We start from the raw sequence: 6350 nt of genomic DNA on the forward strand, positions 1-6350 counted from the left end.
CCCGGTTGGCTCGCCAGCGCCGCCCGCCCCCGCTTCCTCCTCCGCGGCACCTGCGGCCGCCGCGGCGGGCCCGCACACCGGCGGGGTTCGGCGCGGTTCGGCGCGGTTCGGCGCGGCGCGGCTGGGTGAGTGGCGCTGCCGCGGTGCGGGGCGGCGCGGTGCGGGGCGGCGGGCAGAGCCCCTCGCGCTGCCCCAGTGCCGGCTCTTCCTTCCGCGGGGCGGGGGGGCGGTGCGACCTCGCTGCCAGCCCCCGCGGCCGGTGCGGCGGGTGTGGGGCAGCTCCGGCGGGAGGGGAGGGGGGACGCGGGGAGAGGGAGGGCGGCGGCTTTGTTTCTCCCACTTTCCCAAAACGGCGATGCCGCCGCGGGGAGGGGGCGTTGCGGGACCCCCCCGTCCCGGCCGCGTGCTGAAATCCGCGTTGCGGGATGGTTTTCTCCAAAGAACCGTTTCCACCGTTCGTTGTCCCCCCCGCGCCACCCCACGGGCACAGGTTCGCCTGCCCTGTGGGGTTTTTTTTTCCTCCCTCCTGTGGCAGAACTTGACTTGAAGCAGGCGCAGCTCTTGAGGAAGAAAATCACTACTTCTGCATTCTGTGATCGGGGATCGTAGTTAATTAGTAATTGCGCAAAATGATATGCCAAAGTCGTATAATTGCAAGCTTAACCTTTTATTTTAAGGAGGAGAATTGGTAGTTTTATTCCTCATTTGTAGCGTTTTGAACATCCCAGTTACATCTTGGTGAAATAAAGAGAGAAAAAAAGGGTTGGCAAAATGCAAATTTGGTTTTGTTCACGGCACCCTTAGAATTTGCAATTGAGGTTTAGTAGTTCTCTGCTTTATTTCACTTATTTTCATAGGCTTGCTATTTTATGGTAATATTGTGTGCTGTGCTGTTAATATTGTAGTGGAGACATAAACTTCATCAAGCTGCTCCATCCAAAAAATGATGAAAAAGCTGGTTGCTGTTTCTTTCCTTGGAAATGAAGTCTTGAATTATTAGCCTAATATTTTAAATCTTTTCCAGGTGATTCCTTCAACGAAGCGAGTATCTTTGAGACCCCATATTTCCTAAATGTCATAACATATTTCTTTATATGTTATTTGCAGAGTGAAGCCGTTTTTGAATCGCATCCGGTTGTGTTGTGACTCCACTAAAGACAAGTCATACCACTGCATCAATAACTTCAGAGTGGATTATCTCTTGCAGTTCATGTAACGAGCGAGTGTCCAGGTCACCCAAATGGGCAAATAGTTGATGCATCAGAGACTTGTTAAAGAAGTCAAGATTTGATTTCATGTTACTGAAATACATCTGGGAATTATAGTTCTGGTATGTGTGTAAATGTGAAGAGACCGGTTCCCAGTGTTTGCCTTCCTACAGCTCCTCTACCTCGTGGCCTCAGGGGCAGCAGGAGAAAGACTGTGCTTTCCCAGCCTGCCTGGTACATGGCATTAGATGCTACAGTATTGTTCTTGCAAACATATGCTACTTCAAGCAAGAAAAATCTATTGCATACAAGGGGGTTGACTGGGGTCCTCGGGAAGATGGCTTAGTGTAAGCAGTACTCTGAAAACATTGTTCTCCTTGCAGATCTTCAGCATGACACATTGCCTTCAGTTGGGTTGCTCACTGTTGCACAGTCTGCTGTGCTTTGAGCTGAGCAGCATTTTCACAAATGTCCTGTTATCATTACAGAAATATTTTATAAGCCATACACTGAGTGCAGCAATATGCAAGAAGACTCCAGTCATGCAGAAATACAGGGCTGGACATAACTTAGTGTATGCTGGTAGTTGATGGTCTTCCTTATTTTTCTATGGAAGATATATATTTACTGGAGGGAGGAAAAACTAGTCTTTGTCCCCTGCACTATTGCTGCTCCATGAGCACCTTTACCTGGCTTTGTGATGGGGAAGCAACTTTCTATCCTGGATGTACCTAGCTCTTTGTGCACCTGAGGGTTTGGACTGCAAAGCAGAACTTGCTGCAAAATAATTTTTGGCATTTCCAACTAAGTTAAAAGGCACGACTGAGTAAGTGCATGAGTCTGATCATCCACAGGCTCTGGTGGAATTTCCAGAAAAGGATCTCATGGAACAAAGATCTTTTCCTTCCTTAGCACCATCCTTACAGGAATTCTTTTTAAGAAAAGGGCAAGTAGCCTACCAGCCCCTACCAGGTGATCTGTGAGATCCAAGGAAGCCGGGAGCCATCTGCAGTGAGGTTTCATGCCTTTGTGTCAGTCATAGTCTTGGAAAGGCTTGCTGTGTGTGGGAACAGGAAGGTGTTTGGGGGGATCTGCGGTGTGTGTAATGAATTTTAGTGTCACTTTATTCATACACACAAGGATACAAGAATAGATCTATACAGGAGAACTGGAATAAAATTGTGGACTTCTGTTGCAAATATGCACGCTTAGGAGAATAGCAGTCCTACTATGCTAGTGATAGCACAGGAGCGAAGCTTGTAGGAGGGTCTAGGTTTAGGAAGGGTGCTGAATTCTGTAGGGAACGTGAGCTGGCTTTTGTAACTGTAAGTCCTTTTGTCCTCAGGCTGGGAAATGCATTAGCATTTGCTCTATTGCAGACCTCAGTCTGCTTTGGTTTTTGCCTTGTCTGTTTGAGTTGAACTTCTCCAGCTGTCAGGAAGTCAGGAGGCTGCAGACAGAAGGTGGATGAGAAAGTGGGCAAACTCAGGGAGCGGAGAGAGGGAGCGTGAAGGGAGAGCTGGCATTGCCACCTCAGTTAAGCAAGTTCCTGTAGTCAAGAACAATTCTCAAAGGTTGCGCCGCTCCTGTACTGCACTCAGAACTGGTCTAGGTCCCTGTTCTGTTATTATTTGCATTTATATATATTTATAGCAATGTTATTAAATATGCACTGTACATGCATACAAAGTACAGAGTACAGGGCTAATGTTTCCAAATCCACTTAGGCATTGTGCAGGAGTAGTTTCTAACTGACCAGACTGGCTGAGACACCCGAGAAAGGCATTCCTAAACCATGTTTCTAACAGTGGCTTCTTCTATAGTACTGAGCAGACACTCAGATTCAGTAGAGTTTCACCGGATATGAAAGTTTGTTGCAGATTTCTCATTTGTGGTAATAGGACATGCCATCTTCGTGGGGATATTCAGAACACTCTGTGGGTGTGCAAAGAACTGCAAAATATGAAGTGCTATATGGTATTAAATATTATGCATAATAGTTTTATTACTGCTAATTGTTTTTAGAGGAGTCTCCAATTCTCCATCCTGTTTTCTGACCCATAGCTGGTGAATATTTTTTGAAGATTTAGTGACATTCCCTTGAAAAGAGCTGGAGAAAATTGCCAAAAAGCTAAGTGAACCAGCTAGGCATTGCTTTTGCCTTACAAAATGACTCAGGTAACAAGAAACAGCATTTTATTACCTTTCCTTTTGGGAATTATGGTGGATATTGGGGCCCCAGAGACTTTCCAACATCAATTCACCTGATAATGCATTTGGACTCATAATAGGTTTGGATCCTTTGGGATAATTAATTTACTCTGTTGGTTATAGAGTGTAAAGTCAATTTACAAGAGAAAATAAAGCACAGCAAGGACCTTCTGGAGTACACCTAATACGAATTCAGTGTGTTTTGTGTTCCTTTCTCTTTTCGCCTTAGAGACCATATAGCCTCCATTACTAAACGAGTTCCTGAAACACTGGGATTACTAATTCACCCTCAGGTCTTAAATCAATGGGACTTTTGCCTCCAGCTCCTCTGGCGAAGGACATGAAGTGGGGATGTCTACAGTATGCAACCTAATCTAATAAAGAAAAAGAAAGCCTCATGGGTAGAAAAAGCAGCAGCTACATATCATGGGATAGCATCCTGCCTTAGGATCACCTGCAAAAATATTTTCTGCATTGTGTGCTGCCGTCAAAGACATAAGATCATTGCATGCCTGAACTGACAGTAATTGAAGGTGTATTGTGGCTGTATTTTGGAAGTGCAGGGCGAGGATCTGTATGACTGACTTCAGAGGAGTTGCACAGTTTTTTTTGAAGGGCTCCTGTGCAAACTACGTGAACGTTTATGCTGTTCTTAAGAAGTGCTACTCACGCACATATTCTATGTTTTGTCTGCAGCTTTAGGGAAAAAAAGGAGAAACTCCAACCCATCAAAACACTTTGCACTAATAAAGCACCTTTCCTGTGTTGTTTTCAGGATACCTAACAAACAGTAAATTAAGACTCATAAAAATGTCCCCTTTAGCCTTCCCATCGTCATCACCTGAGTTGTAAAAATGAGGCAGAGAGAACTGATGTCTTGCTGGTGATCTTAATACAAGATTTTTACAATTTTTTTTTTTTTTAGCATTAGTGGTACAAGAAACATGGATAATTTGTCTCTGAAGGAGGTTAGGAAATACTTGTCTTTCTTGGATGTATTCTTCACCATGGAAAAAACATTGGATACAATTCTTGACCTGCCAACATCAACTGGAATTTGCTGCTGGTTTCTGTGTGGACAGGATTTCCACCTCTGTGCTACAAATTAGATAAGTTTCTTTGTATAGTCACTTACCAATGGATTTCCCCTGTTTGTAAGGATCTAGCATGTGTGATATCAGCATGAGCACATTTTATTTAGTGTTACAGTATTGGAAGACATCACAATAGTTAAAGTCATGCTAGGACCAGAACCTAGAAGTATTTAATTTGTTTTCAAAACCCAAATCCATGTTTCATTGGTGGTACTGTGCTGTGCATACAGTGCATAAACTTGCAGATGAGAGAGTGGTAAGTCATGCATTGGAACTGAAACTTCCACTGTGCTTTTTTTTTTTTTCAGTAATACATGATAAAACTTCAGTTGAGGTGGAAAAAGGGCTTCCATTTCTGTCGGATGTGGGACAGAATGTGGCTTCAAAATACAGCCTTCCCCATTTTGCAACTGTGTGGCTACTTCCACTTTTTTACATTTATCTTTAGAAATGAGGTACTCTTTAGAATGTCATGCCCTCATGTGACATCAATTCTATATCCTTAGTAATAAACCAGATATAAATTATCTTGCTGATACAGCAAGATTTATTTTCAGTATATGTAGGCTGGAGTATATACTGATGAGTTTTTCCTGTGACAGTTGCAAGTGTTACTACAAAAATTTATAAAAATTCCTCCAGAAGTATGCGTTTGTAAAGTTTTCCAGTGTTTGAAGCTTGCACGTGCATATTGGGAAATCTGACATTTGTGTTCCAAAACCCCTGTACATTAGGTAAAGGAGGATATTAATATTTATGTTCTTCTTTGCAAAGGGTGAAAAATGGTGGAGTGTATTAAAAATAAGCAATACAATTAACTTACATGGGTTAAAACTTCAGATTGTGGTGGTGTGCGTGTAAAGCATAAGAAATAGGATGGGGAACAAAAATAAATGTTACTGGGAAGCTTGGAGTGGGCCATAATGTTCTTGCGTGCTAGCAGAGAAGTTTTTAATCAGATATTGAAATAATGAGGGCGTCACTGCAGATGTGTGAAAAGAAATATTACTTTCCCTTCACATGAACATGTGAGCAGATGATCTGGAACATTTGGGGAATGTTCAGCTTTGGAGGATATATGGAAACTGAATACAGTGTATTAGCCTGAATATATAAATTTCTGAATGTATTCTTTATTTGCAAAAAAGGTAACAAGCGTGGCAGAAAACTGTGCCTTTGTAGAAGGGTAAGCATCAGAGAACCATCCTGGGGGGGTTCTCCCTGCTCTGGGCAGAGAGGCTGTGGTGCTTGGTGGTCAAAAAAAGAATAAACTAAGGACGTAGTAAGAGAGCTGCCCTGGGCTCATTGGTTATTTGGAGTAACAGTGGGTTGTGTTTTCCACGTCCCATAGTTGCTGCAAAAATGATCTGTTGTCAGAGTCTGCATTGCCTACTCATATTTTAAAGGCAAATTTCATTTTTCTTCCTTAAGGGTGTTGTAAACTCTTGCCATGTCCATTAACTAGCATGTTTGAGTTTCACAGTCTTTTTGTGGCAGGCAAGTGGTCAAGCTCTTCTCTGGTGCAGGTGGTGTTCTGCAATAAGTAGTAGACAGATTTACAAACTGAGGAAATGCAATATCACCGCACTTCCTTTAAATTTTACATTACATTGAAACTGATCATTACTGGTGTCTTTGCATTTATATGCAAGATAATATTGTTCTGCATGCTGAAATATTGTTAGATTTTGCTTACAAGGAAATTGCTTCTGGGAAATTAAATGATGCCATGAACTACAGTTTCTGTATCTATTTCAAGAATATAATATAAATGTGTCTGTCTGTAGCAATACATAGACTCTAACTTTCGTTCTGCTGATTGAAAATGAGCTTTCTT

General features: G+C 42.8%; 1 long non-coding RNA gene across 1 annotated transcript; it reads left to right on the top strand.

Annotated features, from left to right (window-relative positions):
• The first annotated feature begins 43 nt into the window (after nt 1-43).
• LOC128902345 (uncharacterized) lies at nt 44-1324 on the top strand. The gene is made up of 2 exons (XR_008463754.1): nt 44-125; nt 1108-1324. It is a non-coding gene; the product is annotated as an uncharacterized LOC128902345 (long non-coding RNA).
• Nucleotides 1325-6350: the final 5026 nt, after the last annotated feature.

The sequence above is a fragment of the Rissa tridactyla genome, chromosome Z (assembly GCF_028500815.1).
Source record: "Rissa tridactyla isolate bRisTri1 chromosome Z, bRisTri1.patW.cur.20221130, whole genome shotgun sequence".
NCBI classification, from domain to species: domain Eukaryota; kingdom Metazoa; phylum Chordata; class Aves; order Charadriiformes; family Laridae; genus Rissa; species Rissa tridactyla.